The following is a 15,893-nucleotide window of genomic DNA, read 5'->3' on the forward strand; positions in this document are numbered from 1 at the left end:
TCAGCCATTAGAAATAAAGCTACTCCTATTATCTGCTGATCAATAATTCATTAGTCTTGGACATACCTGCCTTGGAGCACCTCTGGAAGGAGAGAAGCTTCCAGCAGACAGAACACAGGCAAGTCAGGGGATGCAGCAATGTTTTCCCCTCCAACATCCCTGTGAACCTTTGGTGACGGAGGACAGTGGGATTTTCTGCACCCCAGGTCTGTACCTATGGTTAAAATGCAACAGCAAATAGATTTTTATTATTGCACACGCCCAACCTCCCCATCCCCCCTGCCCTCCCATTGCTGCTCCGCACTGCACTGACTGGGAATGTTGGCAGGAATAAGCGGCTGGCAAAGTAATTATACACATTACGCTGAGAAGTATGAAGCTGAGGTCAAAACTATTTTCTTTCTATAATTACATGGAGGGTAAATTAATTTTGCCAATAAAAATGACACAGAAGGTCATGGTGAGCAGGTGGTCACGCTATCCACTGGGAGCTGCCTCTGCAGCCTTTCTCCCCTGTGTCCCAAAATCAAGGTGTTCAGCTGGTGCATTTAACTAGAACATTGAGCCATGAGAAAGCCCAAACCCAGGCAAGAGCTTTTTGCTTCATTTTTGGTTCTCCTTCTGCTTTCAGACTACTTCCCAGCTTCTTGAGTGAGCACTGAGCTGGCTGTCCTGCTCCTTGAACATGAGCCAGCCCTGAAAAAAGGGTGTTCAGTCTGAAATCACGTTTATTAAACTGTAACAGGGTTTGTTACTCTGGTAATGCACCATACCAAAAAAGCTATGAAATCAACTGCCAGGTATAACAACCTGCTCACTTCCAGCTGAATTGTCTTGCCTGCTTGCAGGGAATAAGGACAGGACAATGGGAAGTGGCCTCAAGCTGTACCTAGGGAGGGTCAAGCTGGGTATTGGGAATAATTTCTTTACTGAAAGAGTTGTTAAGCGTTGGAATGGGCTGTCCAGGGAGGTGGTGGAGTCCCCATCCTGGAGGTGTTCAAGGAGTGAAAGACTGGATGTGGCCCTCAGTGCTCTGGGCTGGTTGACAAGGTGGGGGTAAGACACAGCTTGGCCTTGATGGTCTTGGAGGGTTTTTTCCAACATGATTCCTCATGAATCAAGATGAGACCTGGGGCAGCTGCTCCTCCTAGAATCATGCAGTGCACTGGAGAAGGAGGAGGAGGGGACAAAGAGAAGGAAGAAAGCATTCCCAACCTTTCCAGACACCGTGCTTGTGCCGAGCCCTCACACAGGGCAGGGCAGCAGTCAGAGCACAGCTCCAATGCTGTGCTTGTCAGGGATGGGGGTCCTGTCTCCCCAGGAGCCCTCTGCTGCAGAAAGAGGGGCCCAGTGTGACACATTCCCCTCCCTGGCACTGCCACCACTTGTGTCTCAGCTGGCTGGTGACCTCCTGCTATTCTCAGAGTTCTGGAGTTAACATCTGGCAATACCTAGTGAAACTGCAGTTTATTAATGACTTCCATGCAACATTTACAGTAAAAGAGCATTTTCCACAAGCTGTTTAGATTTCAGCAGAGGCGTGTGCAACCTTTCTGTGGGATCCCCAGGGCCCCACTACGGTAAACAGCATTTGATAAGGAAAATTCAAATCAACTCCTTTCCATTTTCCCCCTTTCTTTTTTAGTTCACAGACCATGAAGGAAACAGATGGGGGGAGTTAAAGAGAGATTGAAAATGACAAAGGAAGTCTAGAGACATTTATTTCCACTCAGGACAAATTAATTAGTATGTCTGGGGACAACTGATTAAAGTTCCTGACAGAGCAAGGGAGCTAAAGCACCATTCCCTCCCTGCACAGGGAATGCTTTTGCACACTCCATCACCAAAGCAGAGTGACTGGGACAACGGGACCCCAGCACAGGCAGGGCCAGGCTCACTGTCCACTGGATGGGATCTGGGAAGCTGTTCTCAAATCCTGGAATGATTTGGGCTGAGGTACACTAAACTCATGTCCTTCCCCACTTGCCATGGGCAGGGACACCTTCCACTATCCCAGGGTGCTCCAAACCCATCCAGCCTGGCCTTGGACATTTCCAGGGATGGGGCAGCCACAGCTTCTCTGGGCACCCTGTGCCAGGGCCTTACAATGCTCACAGGGAACAACTTCTTTCAGCCACTCTGCTTTCCAAGCTCCCAAGGCACCCAAAGACTATTTTTTTTCCCTGCTGGGTTGTTCTAGGGTTTCTCGCCTGTTTAAAAAACAACCAAAAAAACAACCAAAAAAACAACCAAAAAACAAAACAAAACCACCAAACCCAAAAAACCCCCAAAAACAACAACAACAACAAAAAAACCCACAAAAACCCCCACACATCAAAACCAAAAAAAACAAAACCAAAAAAAACCCAAAAAACAAAAACCCAAAAATCCAACCAACCAACCAAACAAACAAACAAAAAAAACCCCAAACAAACGAAAACCACAAAAAACCCACACCCAACTTTTCAAGTTTTAAAAGATGATCGTCTTTCTCTTTCTCTTTGATATTGGGCTTTCTCTCTTTCCCATTTATTTTGCATGACTGCCAAAGGGGAAGAGAAATAAAGAAATAAAGTGCTAGGAGAGTTAAACTTGAAGTCAAAAGGAGAAGGAGTGGGAGAAGCCTGGGAGCAGCCTTTAATCTTAGAGTTGTTCCCTCTCAGGGGATTGCCCTTCCTCTTACCAGGCAATTAAAGCCTTTATTAGGGAGCCCTTCATTACGACCCAGCTCCTGGGAGCTGCTGCTGCACCAAACGCCTCTGAAGCTGCAGCAGAGGCTGATCTGACTGGGAGCAGAGGAGCATAAACGCCATCAGGTCTTAATAAACACCTTTAATGGGAGTCCCCTATCTCAGGTGCTAATTGGGTGTGACACTCCAGGTCCTGTCCCATACAGGGACTGTTGAGAATTTTGGGAGGCTGGTCAGCACCCAGAGCTTTGCAGCTGGCTCTGGATTTCATTCAACTTTATTTCATGTTCGTTTGGGTATTTCCAGGCAATTTCTGCCAAATGTGCTTATGGCTCAGTGGGAGACAGGAAGGGTCTGGTTTGCTCCATTGAGGATGTCGGTGGTAGTTACTGGTTACCGTGCTGGGATGTGCCACAGGGATGGCAGGTGCTAAATGGGGTTGTGGGGAGCTTAGCATGTGCCCCTTGTGCATGATCGATATCACATCACCACCCTAAATTAATTAACCCAGACTGCCCTGCAGCAAAGAGCCTTTGAAGCACCAAAGGTTTGTGTTTGCAAACCAAGGCAGAACAGGGGTTTCCATCCATGACTGCAGGCTGGGGTGTACGATCATGGCTACAAAACAAAATGAAGCTTTTCAGGACTCCCAGTGTCCCTTCCTGGTGCTGCTGCAGCCAAAGGAGGAGAGTGGTCCCTGACCTGTAACAGCTCCTGAGGCCATCACTCCCACAGGGTTATGATGCTGATGCCAAGGTGGGCAAATTCCTCGTGCCTATCCTGGGAAATGACAGCATAATGAGCCATTTCCATTTGCTGTGTCCTAATCTGGCTGGAAACATCACAGCACATGGTAGCAAAATGCTGTGTTTAAATCCATAATGACTCCTGGCACTATTCCTAATATAAATCAAGGGGGATGCAGTTATGGGAGAGAATGTTTTTATGACCCTATCTTCATATCATCTGTCAAAAAGACAATTTGGCCTCTGCACTATTCATCTCTTTTTATCTAGACATGTGCACTTGTTACTTCTATGCTCTCACCTTCCAAATGGTGAGATTTATTTTTTTCCCTGTTAGCCTCAGGAATTTCTTCCATTCCCCTGGGTGCTGTGGATGGTAAATAATGGGTACACATTTATGGCCTGATGTAAAGTATTGGAAAAGCCCTTTGAAACCCACTGAGTGGGTTGAAGATGCACAGAGTAGGGTGGTGAGCCCTTAGCATTCCTGGCCCAGTGTGGCACAGGAGCTCCTCCAGCCAGGACACAATTACCTGAGATGAAAGAGTGAAGTCCTTCCTAAATTAAATATATATATGGAATCTGTGATTACCAAGCTATTTTCAGCAGAGAATGCTGTCTGCTCCTGCTCATTCCCACTCAGTGGTCCCTCAATTTGCCACCATTGCTGGGCCTAAAGCACCTCCATTATTCTGTACTCTGAGGGGACCTTTACCAACACCCCCATTACTCCCCACCTCTTTTTCTCTCCAGCTTCTCCTATTGTCCATGACATGAATGTAGCTCAGGTCACGATCACAAGGAGGGAAGGCAGACGATGAGGGAGAGAGAACATATTAGTCTATGTGTGTGGGGATTTCTTTCTCAATAATTTCTGTTTAAAGTTCGATAAACTCTGTGAGAATTACTCCAAGAGAATGCAATATATCTGCTTTGGAGGAAATCTTCCAGAGGTTGCAGACATGGAAAATGGGGGTAGGACCATCTCTTTCCTCCCCAGGGGTGGGGAGGGCACAGGAAGGATGTGCTGGGGCTGAATCCATTTGTATCAGTGAGAACTTTCTCTTTAGTCCAACCATATTTGGAAATTCGCAGTCTGCAAGAGCACAAAAGCAAAAGGAAAACTTTGTTTATGAGGCATTTCATGCCCAGAGTGATTGGATGCTAGAACAGAGCTGCAGGAATGAGCAAGCATCATGATCTAACCCAGGCATGGGGAGGACACACAGACCTTCTGCCACTTCCCTGCAAGAGCAAGGCATAAATCAGTTTGTCAGCACAGGCAGGGCTAAGCTTCCTCCTTGCTTGCTAAAGGGGAAGCAGTCTCTAGGTGGGCCTCTAAAAAAAGCTGTTCCAGCAGACCAACAGCCTGAAGCTACTCTGTCCTTTCCCTCCCATTCTGTGAAAATGCCTTTTGGGCATCACATCGTCTAAGTGGAAATTTGCCCATTTTTCTTGGAATAGAATCTAGTAACAGTTCTGGCAAAACTTCCCTGTGCCTGTGTGTTTGCAAAGGGACACCAGGATAGACTCACATCCTTTAACTTCTGCAGCCTCTGTTAGAGAGCAACATAGATATGGAAAGCATGAGGGAATTACAGGAATAATGATTTATTCAAAAAGATATAATTTGGAAACAGCTTTTCTATTTCCACCTTATTGGGTATTTTTAGTTGAGCTGCTGTTCTTCTGGTGTTGATCTAAAACCTGTTTCTTTCATACCTAAGGAAAGAAATTCTTTATTCTTGTGGCCATAGAATTCAACTTCAGAGGTCACTTACTGTTTCCGAGTTCAACGCATTTTGGAAGGAATCTATATTCTCCTCCTATGGTTCCTGGACATGAAAGCAATCTCTAAATACTCAGAGGATGAAATGAGGTCAAACCTGCAATTCCACACAGCTACTGCCGGGGGAAGCCAGCACTCCAATGCACTGCTTTGTTTCTGTCAAAGCAGTTTAGAAAACAGCAATGGGAAATTATTTTGCGATAAATACAAAGTTACAAGCACAGATGGGCTGCAGCCTCGGGTTTTCCTTCAAGCTACTCCTCTAGAAACAGATTGGGAATTGCAATTGGCTGCATTGAATCGGTAGGTGAAGGACAAGTTCTTTCACATACAAATTATTACAATTGTATCATTTATAAATCCCTCTCATGCACTGAAGCCTTCAGGTGTCCACCAGTGCAGGGCTCGAGTCTCAAGATTTCCCCTTGCATGTGAGTTAAAATGGTGCTCAGAGGTGGGAGACAGCAGCCAGCACCTCACAGCTCCTATGGAATGGGTGCTTCTCTCTCTGTCTCTCTGAGTATTGAAGCAGGAGCTGAAGAAGTGCTGCCAGTATTTGTTCACAAGTGGTGGAGCTGAGCCACTTCCTGGTGAGCCTGGACGAAATGCTCTCCAGTGCAACATCTGGGGCTGATTTGGGCCAGCAAGGCCAGACCCACTCTCCGTTTCCCAGGGCATAATCACAGAATCATTATCAGTAAGGTTGGAAGAGATCTCCAAGATCATCAAATCCCGCCTTTGGCCAAATGCCGCCATCCCCACTCAGCCGTATTGTGGATGGGAGTGTCCCCAGCCAGGGGGGTGCAGGGACACCCCTTCACCCCAATGCTGCACATTGTGGGGCTGTACATGACCCTGGAACTCCTGTATCAAAGCATTTCCATTTCCTCTCAGAGCTGTTTATCTGGAAACCTCCATTGTATCTGAGGCTCAGGGCAGGTGTTAATTACATGGTGCTCATTTCTAAGGTGGGTATTACAATGCTTTCCCTGCTTCAGCTGGGGGATTTTACAAAATTGTTAATGTCCTGTTCTGGAGAAAATTGAGCATTTTCAATGTTCCCCAAAACGTGTTTAAAAATTTCACACAATTCAGCTTTTGCAGGGGTTGCAATTATCTAAGCCAGTGCAGAACCTCCCAAAATAACCTGCTCCTTTCTTTTCTGATGCTTGTTATAACACACAGAGGTTGTTAGATGTTTTCTCACCATCAGATTGTAGTTAGATTCAATTCCTATAATAGAGGACATAAAACCAGTTTCTCTTGTTATAAATGTATATTATAAAATTGGCTTTTTGCAAGATGTGTGCTATATGATTAATAATGTTGTGGTAAGAATATGGGCTATCAGTTTTTTATTTCTGCTATTAGTAAAAGAAGATTAGGCATAGTGGTAGTAGTTGATGTAAGTATGCTTAAACTGTTTGGTTGGGATAACATCCAGTGAACATGTAAAGAAGACTCTGCTACTGATACACCAACTATCAGCATCTCCCATCTAAAGAAAGCACAGACCCAGGCCCAGGCTGGAGGTGATAATGAAGACACAGCCCAGAAACACAAATGCTCTAAAAAGGCAGACCCAAAGAGGGATCATGCAAAACAGTTCCTGGAATATGGAAACTAGTTTATGGAAAAATATGAATATTCATAAGCTGATGCAATAGAAAGGGTATTTAACAAATGTCTCTGAGATAGCAAGGTGTGGACTTGGCTAAGTTCCAAGTCACCCGGCCAGCCGTACTTTGCTTTTTTAATCTCCTAATTGTCTTAATTTTTATTAAACATATTTCTTAAAATTTACCAAAAAGTGAACCTTGTTTTTCACACTCTTTAACCTTGTTCTTACAAAAAACCTTACTTTCCTCCAGCCACCTGCATTTGAAATAGCCTGAAATACTGATAGAATTTTGCTGCATGAAATCCAGGAAAATTTCAACACTCACGGAACAAACATCTGCTTAAGTTGTCCCTTTATGTGCTCAGAAGCTCTTTATAGAGTTAAACTGATACACAAACTAGAATTTATGTATGTATGGATATACATACACAGTCTACCTTATCTCCTGCATCTATTTCACGTGTCAGCAACTCTATAGAAAAATATTGTGTGTATAAAGAATCTTTGCTCTGACTGTAAAACTGCAAGTGTTTCTGGCTGAGAAATATTATCTGTTTAACTGTGCAGAGCAGCACTGCAAATCCATATCACATGAGGCAACATTATTACATTGCTATTTCCCATGGAGTTTGGGCAGCATCCTGTCAACCAGGATGCTACTCATTTTCTGTATGAAATGACAAAATTTGAGCAGAGGTTGGATAAGGCTTCATTTCTTTCACAGCATTCCTGGAAATGTTCAAGGCCAGGTGGGAGGGGGCTTGGAACAACCTGATCTAGTGGCAAGGGTTGGAATGAGATGAGCCTTAAGGACCCTTCCCACCCAAACCATTCCAGAATTCTATATATCCCTTCTCTTGCAGAAAGGGATATAGAACCTTTAAGTGCCTAAACAACTGGCTTTTTTCCTTTTGTGGGGGAAGGCGTGGCTTTCTGTGCCCTCAGACTCCTGCTGTGCTGTCTCTGATATAGCTCAACAGTGCTGTCTGCTGAAATCATAAAGTTTGCTTTCAGGAGCTGCCAATCCTTTTTTTTTTAATCTGTCAGCCCAGAGTTTTGACCAACACTGAAAAATAAGCTGTTTAAAAATAAGTTTAAGCAACTCTATGTGTAGCTCATTGAAGTAAAAAAATTGCCCACTGCAGCTTCAAGATCTTTGTAATTAATACACGTAAGTGATTGATTGGCCTCAAAACTTTGTGGCAGAAAATCTATTCACTTGTCAATCAACTCAAGAAGAGCTGCCATTTAAAAAGGACTAAGACAGATGGCACCAATGAATTGTGCCACAGTGAAATGAAGCTGGGAATACAACATCAATTTTTCACTTTCATCTACACTGGAGTGTCACCATGTTCATTTACAGAACCTCTGTGCAGGGCCACGTACCATATGTAAAACGACTGGCTGAGGCTGAGGGAGGGGTAAGAATTCAGTAACAAATTACAGAAGGAGATGGGAACAGAATGAGAAATGCTGTACCTGAGATATGGTTTGCCAAAGGCCAGGTCTGGAGCATCTGATGGAGAGGAGGAAGCTCAGTGCTGCTTCCCAAAGCTGGTAGCTCTGAACTTCAACGTGCTCTTCTGAAGAGTTGGATGGAGCTCTGCAGAACTTTGTAAAACCATGTAAAAATGTGATTTGTGAACTTCAGTTAAGTTCCTCAGTACTACATATATAAGCATGTTTGAGTGTGACGTGCAGCAGCAGAGACTGGTGAGGTGTGACCAAAAGGCATTTTGGCCTGACAACAAGCGATGAGGATGAGAAGTGCTGCTGTCACCCACCAGCCTCGCACCTTTGCTGGAACACTTTGTGTTGTGACCTTGCTTTTACTGGTAGTGCTTTTAGGAAGAGACAGGCAAGTTCAAGAGCTTTGTAACGTCCTGGTCTGTACAAGCAGGTGCCTGCAACAGCTCTGCCATTCCTGCCAATGCAGTGGAGGTCGCACAATTGTGGAATGATTTGGAAGGACCTTAAATCTCATCGTGTTTCACTACCTTCCATGGGCAGAAGCACCTTCCATTAGACCAGATTGCTCTAAGCCCTGTCCAGCCTGGCCTTGAACATTTCCAGGGATGGGCCAGCCACAGCTTCCCCGGGCAACCTGTGCCAGGGCCTCACCACCTTCAGAGGGAAGAATTTTCCCCCAATGTCCAATGTAAAACTCCACTCTTTCAGTTTAAATCCATTCCTGTCCCTCCCTAACCTTGTACAAAGGTGTAAAGAGATGTTCAGAACTTACTAGATGATGGGCAGAGCCGAGCACCATCAGGGCTCTTTGACTGCCACCTCCTTGTTCTGTGTGCCAATGCTCAGCTCTGCTGGAATCCGAAGGGAGCTCTCTGGGCAGGAAAGTCCTCCCACTTCATCAAAGATTCTGCAATATCAGGTGATTTTTCAAAGCTTTGCATCATTGAAGCTCCTGTCAAACAGTGATGAACCACCCAAAGCTTTTGCTGTTACAGGCAGCTGGGATGGTGCAGGCTGGATAGGAAAAGGAGCACAGGGATAGATTTACGGGAAGTTATTCCAAAGTGTAAACCAAAGTTCCTTTCAATACCACACTTGGAGTTTCCAATAAAAACTTTTTATCCCATGAAAGCAAGAATTGCATATAATTAAGAAGTGCAAATGAAGGTGTTTAGCAAAGTGCTTTGATGCATTTCAAAGGGACATACACACACAAAATCATCCTTTAAAGACTGCCAGTGCCCCAAGCATGTGGGAATCTGTCTCTGCCACCTGCTACCCACCCAGCACAGAGTAGAGGATTTTTTTTTTTTTTTTTTTTTTTTTTAGTAATTCCTTCTTTCTCATTTAAGCTTCTTCTCTTTCCAGATGAAAACAAACTGCATTCATTTCTTCTGATTTAGTGGAACCTCAGCTCTGTTTACACTGGCTCAGTGCTTCTTAATTTAAACCCAGGACAATTGTAAATTCAGCTCTATTTGCAGCTGTTCAGATTTTAATATGTTAGCCTAAACATTTCTGCAGAGGATGCTGAGCACTATTTTCATTATAGTTAGTGCTGCAAAAGTTTTGGTTCTGTCAGCTCCACTTTTAAAATTTTATAATCAATAACCAGATAAATAATAAGGCAATCAGGATCCCCTTTGCCTGTGATAGAGTAGACAATATCCTGAGAATGCAAAGGTATAAACCAAGTGTTCTGACGCTCAGTGGAGAAAATATTCACAGCTTGTGCTGTATTTTGCCCTGTGATACAACAGAAGAAAACAAACAAAATTAATTAAAAGGCTGCAAATTTTTAGGCAAGGCCATACATCGATAGGACAAGGAGGAACATTTTAAACTGACAGAGAGAAGTTTCACATTGGATATTAGGGAGAAATTCTTGACTGTGAAGGTTGTAAGGCAGTGGAACAGGTTGCCCAGAGAAGCTGTGGCTGCCGCATCCCTGGAAGTTTCCCAGGCCAGTTTGAAAGGGGCTTAGAGCAACCTGCTCTAGTGGTAGGTGTCCCTGCCCATGGCAGGGGGGTGGAAAGGGATGAACTTTTATGTTTCTGTCTAACCCAAACCATTCCTGGATTCAATAATAAGTATTCCTAGCATGCTAGTTCAAATCCTTGCATTCAAATTATCTTCAGTGTGAGATGGTAAGGCATATTTAATATCAATTACATGCTCCTACTGCTCTGGGTCGGAAGCTGCTTGAAATTCGGAGCAGACACCTCCATGTCAGCCCTGCTGCTCCCAGGGAAGTTCCCACCTGAGCACAGAAAACTTCAGTGGAAACCACTGAATGCTGATAGTGGAATGTGATGAGAAGAGTCTCAGTCTGGAGGATGGCTCTTTGCACCTGGAGATGGGCATGCTCCAGTGTGGGAATCCCAGCACGGGCACCATCAGTGCTGGCCCCACTGTCGTGGGCACCATCAGCGTTGTGCCCAGCTCAGGTGCCTCGTGCTAAAGTGGCTGAAACCTCTAGAGCAGGTTGCTCCAAGCCCTGTCTAACCTGCCCTTAAACACTTTCAGGGATTCAGGAGCCACCACAGCTCTGGGCAACCTGTGCCAGGGCCTCACCACCCCCACAGGGAAGATTTTCTTCCCAAAATCTAATCTAAACCTATTCCAAGGTATTTTATAGCATCATCTGCAGAGAGAATGAAGCTCCCAGGCAGACTCCCAGCCTGATGAAGATGCAGTTCAGCTCAGGCTTTAATGTCTAATGTTCCTCAAAGAGTGATGAACTTTGAGTGAGTAGCAGGGCAATTTCTTCTCTTGATCTCATTTGGGCCAAGAATGACAAATGTAGCTGTTAATTTAATTGTCAGTTGAACTGCCTTTTGCAAAGCTGGCCCAAAAATCAATGCATGGAGTTAGGTTGGCTGCATGTATGAGCATTATATATACCCCAAAAAACCCCACACCTGCTTTTAGTCAATTGGAAAACAGTGTAAGATGATAATAAAGCCTGATCTCAAATAGGTTCTTTGGCTGAAATATCTGTAATTTAAAATTTGTGTGTTCCCACTTCCACCAGAGCAGAAATGGAAGGTCATGTGCTGCTGCTGGGAGCACAAGGATGGGGCAGGGAAGGCTGGGGAGTGACAGTGAGCATGCTGATGGATCCGCTCTGTGGCAACTCACATGGGGGGCAAATCCATGCCTGAGTGGGGAAATGTCCCCGGGAAGGGTCTGTGAGGGTGAAATACAAGCCCTGGAAATCTGTGTGGTACTGTCTGCTAGGGTGAGATTTAATCCCAGAATGGTTTGGGTGGGAAGGACGTTAAAGGTCATCTCATTCCACTCCCTGCCATGGGCAGGGACACCTTTCACTGGACCAGGGTCCAGCCTGGCCTTGAACATTTCCAGGGATGGGGCAGCCACAGCTTGCCTGGACAACTTGTGCCAGGGTCTCACCACCCTCTGAGTAAAAAATTTCTTCCAACATCTAATCTAAATCTCTCCTTTCTAGCTTAAAGCCACTTCCCCTTGTCCTGCCACTATCTGCCTATAAAAAGTTGTTCTCCCTCCTTTTTGTAAGCCCCAAGGATGCCCTTGGTGCCAGCAATACTGGTGATTCTGGCCACTTGGCCAAGCAGGACCCAGCTGGCCTCCCAGCTCATTTCCAGCCTGGTTGTTCCTTGTACTGGAAAGATGTGGAGACACCAGAACTGGTTTGGCTTTTGGGTTTATTATTTTCCAGGAGCAACACTGCCCTTGTTTTGCTGCTTGAGCAAATTAGATTGCTTAATTTGTTTCAAACCAGTTACTTCATCACTGTGACAGCAAGGGTACTACGAGCACAATTGCAAACAATTTAAAAAAATGATATGCAATATAGTCCTTGAGCTTTGGGCGAGATTTTTGCTTAATAATTTAATATCAAATTCATGTGAATCCCCAAAGAATCACAAGCTCCCTCTGGGAGTCCAAATGGGTTTCTCTCTGAGCATCACTTGCATCACCCTTAGTACCTGAAATGTAATGTAATGCCCGATGTGATGTGAAAATGCTGTTTCCTCACCAAGAGCACAACGTCAGAATTATTTTCATCCTGTTCTTTAAGATACCTGTGCTTTCCCATCCTCAATTAAATGTCAGGTCACACTGAGTATCCAATCAAAGCTGAAGCTGTTTCAGATCCCATTTCACACAAGCATGGAGACGAATGTTGAATTTTTATCACCTTATTTTTTTGAATTGAAATGTCTAGATATATCTGAAGACTATATAACCTGAGGAATAACCTGACATATCCAGCCCATGGAAACACAAAGCTGAGGCTGCCTGCACCCACCATCACATCCTGCCCCAAACAAACCACACATAGCTCTCATTGCCTCCTTCATCCACTATGTTCCACTGAATTAAGCTGCAAGATTAAAGCAACAAGAAAACAAAATTGAAACAAGTTGATGAGAATGCAAATAATGTCATTTGTAATTAGATCTTTTGTCTTCCTGTTTCATTCTCTGCTCCATTATAGTCTTTCCAGCTTTTGTGTCTCCTCCTCATCCTTTGTTTGATTTTGTTTTAAATCCGTTGCTAAGCTCTGAATAACACATCTGCATTATGCAATCCTCAGACAAATAATTAGCCAGAAGAGGCCAGAGCATCTTTCTCTAGCATCACTGCTGCCTTGACCTCTGGTTTCTGACAGTGACATCCCACAAATCCTGAAGGAATCAAACCTGCTGCTCCAGGGCACTGCAGGCAGAGGTTTTGCCCCAGAAATTCAAATGAAAGTGTCTGGTGGTGTTGGAAACCAGTCTGGATTGTTCTGCCCAGGCTGCAGGGAAGGCTGGAGAGCAGCGAGGGGAAGGTGCAGCTCCCAGCCCCATGCCTGGTGCTCCCCCAGCTGACCCCCTGTCCTTCCTGGGCTGGGTAGGCAGTGCTGCTTTGGGGTGCAACACCCCCAACAGTGCAAAACCTTGTCAGTACAGCTGTGGTCTGTAAATTTCTGTTGTCACCCCAGGAAGAGGCTTAATCAGGTGTTTGAAAAGCATAACCAGCCCAGGGACCTGAGCTGACCAACAGGGATTTGAGCAGGGGCCAAGGGAAAAAGGTGAGCAGCGCTGTTCTCTCATTGCTGTACACAGAGAAGGCTTGGTTCAAACTATCTCCCAAGAACTGCCCCTATTTGCCTTAAAGTCCAGCTTTTATAACCACATTTTTTTAGATTGATAAAGATGACAGCTTTATCAGCATCCTATTCCAGCTCCTGTCAGGCTGCTTTTATCACCAACACTGCTCCCATTCATTCCTACCTGGATTCTATAGCTGGTGTTTTGTGATTAATACTTTTGGTTTCCCTAAATTGGATTATTTCAATCTGAGGCTTCAGACTGTTCTGGCATAGTGCTGGGCTGCAGCTCAGTGTAACACACACAATTTTTGGCTGTGATCCCTGTTATGGGTAATCTTCATCCAATTCCTTGCACAGTAGATTGAGTTACAGCTCTACAGGGAGCACTGCCCTCTTCATCCTGCAGGAATCCTCCTTCTTCCTTTTATAATTCATATGGTTTTGAGCCAGCCATAGGGCTGCAGAGCTGGGGCATGTCCAAGTCATGTTCTTTACCCAACTCTGAACTTACTTGTGAAGAAAATGCCACCAGGTTAAAATGAATTTTCCCTTTCTGAGTGGAGTTGCTCTTGATTCTCACCTCCCATTTTCCACATTGACAATAACCCCATCCTGGTGGGACTATGTCAACATCCCAGCTTTCATTCTGCTATATGACTCATTTAATAGCCTTCATCCCAGCCTTCATTTACTGTGTCACTCAGTAAATAGTATCCAAAAGGTTATTTTGTTGGCATACGTACACAGTAAAATAGACTCAAGTATTTGATTGAGGGAATCAAAATGTTTTTGCTTTGCATACCCCTTTACAGGAGTTTGAGTTGATTTTTAGCTTGTCATTGGTAATTAAGAGTGGAAATTACTGCTTCTCATTTTATCATTTTATTGTCCTCTGGTGCAAACAAGTTCCTGTGGTATCAGGGAATTTTCCATCTGTGCTCTGCACTCACACAGGTGAGAGATGGTGTGGAGTTCACTGTGTAAAGAACCATTAAAAGTGGCTCCAGGAGTCAATAAGGTCCCAGCTTCGATTGTTTTATCTGTATTGATTCGGTTAAAAATTATTTATCTTAATCCCAGGCCTGTGGCTGCTGTTGGTTTAACCTTTGGAGGAAGCAAGTTATGGAGGCACCTGCTTGGCTTCCAGGCTGTGGGAGGTTTTCTCCATGACGAAATTTCTAAGGGATTTTCTGCTGTGCTGAGCCAAGTGCTTTCCCCTAATGACTGACTGAAGCTGAGGTGAGTGGCAGAGTTACTGGTACCTCGCTGGCGTGGGATGTGAGTATTGATCCCACTCGGCTGGAAGGGACTGGAGCATCCCTGTGCTGAACCCAATATTCCCTCATCCTCCATATAGAGGGTGTCCACTACTGCACTGGTTTCTCCTAAGGCACCTGTGCATGCCATTTCTTGGCTTGGCTGTGCCCCTTCACTCCCCTTAACCTCCCACACACCTTCCTCCTTTGACTCTCCAGTATTAAACACTAGTTTCCCATTTATTCTCAAGAAAAAAACATTCTTAACTCCTAATAGCTTTCCTAAAGCCATAACCTGCTTTGTCCGCTGTTTAATAGGGAATCAATATTGTTGTAATACAATGAAATTTACATTGATTTGTCTCATTTTAACTGGCAGCTAAACCAATAAGGTATTAGTCCTTGTGCTCCTGCCAGGAGGTCCAGTCAGCTTCTTCAAGCCTGACGGGTTTCTCTTTGCTAATAATTAATTACAAAAATCCAGCATAAGGTTTTCAAAGGGGGTTAGGCACAATTACTACTTGCAGCACTTTTCTAAATTAATGCAAAAGTGGAACCTATCAAACTGAGATGCCTTTTAAATGTGCTCACTCTGGCAGGTGCAGGCTGGACAAGGACATCCACCTTGCCAAGTCATCACAGCATCCCAGAATAGTCTGGGTTGGAAGCAACCTTAAGGCTCATCTCTTTCCAGCTTCCCTGTTGTGGGCAGGGACACCTTCCACTATCCCAGGTGGCTCCAAGCCCTGTTCAACCTGGCCTTGGACACTTCCAAGGATGGGGCAGCCACAGTTTCTCTGGGTAACCTGTGCCAGGGCCTAACAGTCAAGGTCGGTCAGCAGAGTTGTGTGGAGCCCATGCCTTAGAGCCACCAGTGGGTGTCCAACATCTTGATGATCTTACACTGGCTTTCACCCCAACCATCTAATTGCCATCATTTCAGCTCCCCTGATGCACACTAAAAATGTGGGTTTGGAGTGAACTGTCTACTCTGGAAATGGGGGAAGTCTGTATGAGAAGTGCAGTGCTGCTCTGCCATCTCAGCCCTGCTCTTTGCCTACCACAGCACAGGCAGCGAAGTGTGGGCTGGAGATCTGAGCCTGAGGTGTCTATGCCATGCTCTGAATGCCTAATTAGCCAAACAGCTTCTGTAATTACAGCAGCACAACCTGCTGCAGGAGTATTCCCTAACTGGCAGCTTCAGGGAGTGAACTGTGTGTCCCTGTGGCTTTGGA

This window comes from Zosterops lateralis (genome assembly GCF_965231275.1).
Source record: "Zosterops lateralis genome assembly, chromosome: 26".
NCBI lineage: Eukaryota > Metazoa > Chordata > Aves > Passeriformes > Zosteropidae > Zosterops > Zosterops lateralis.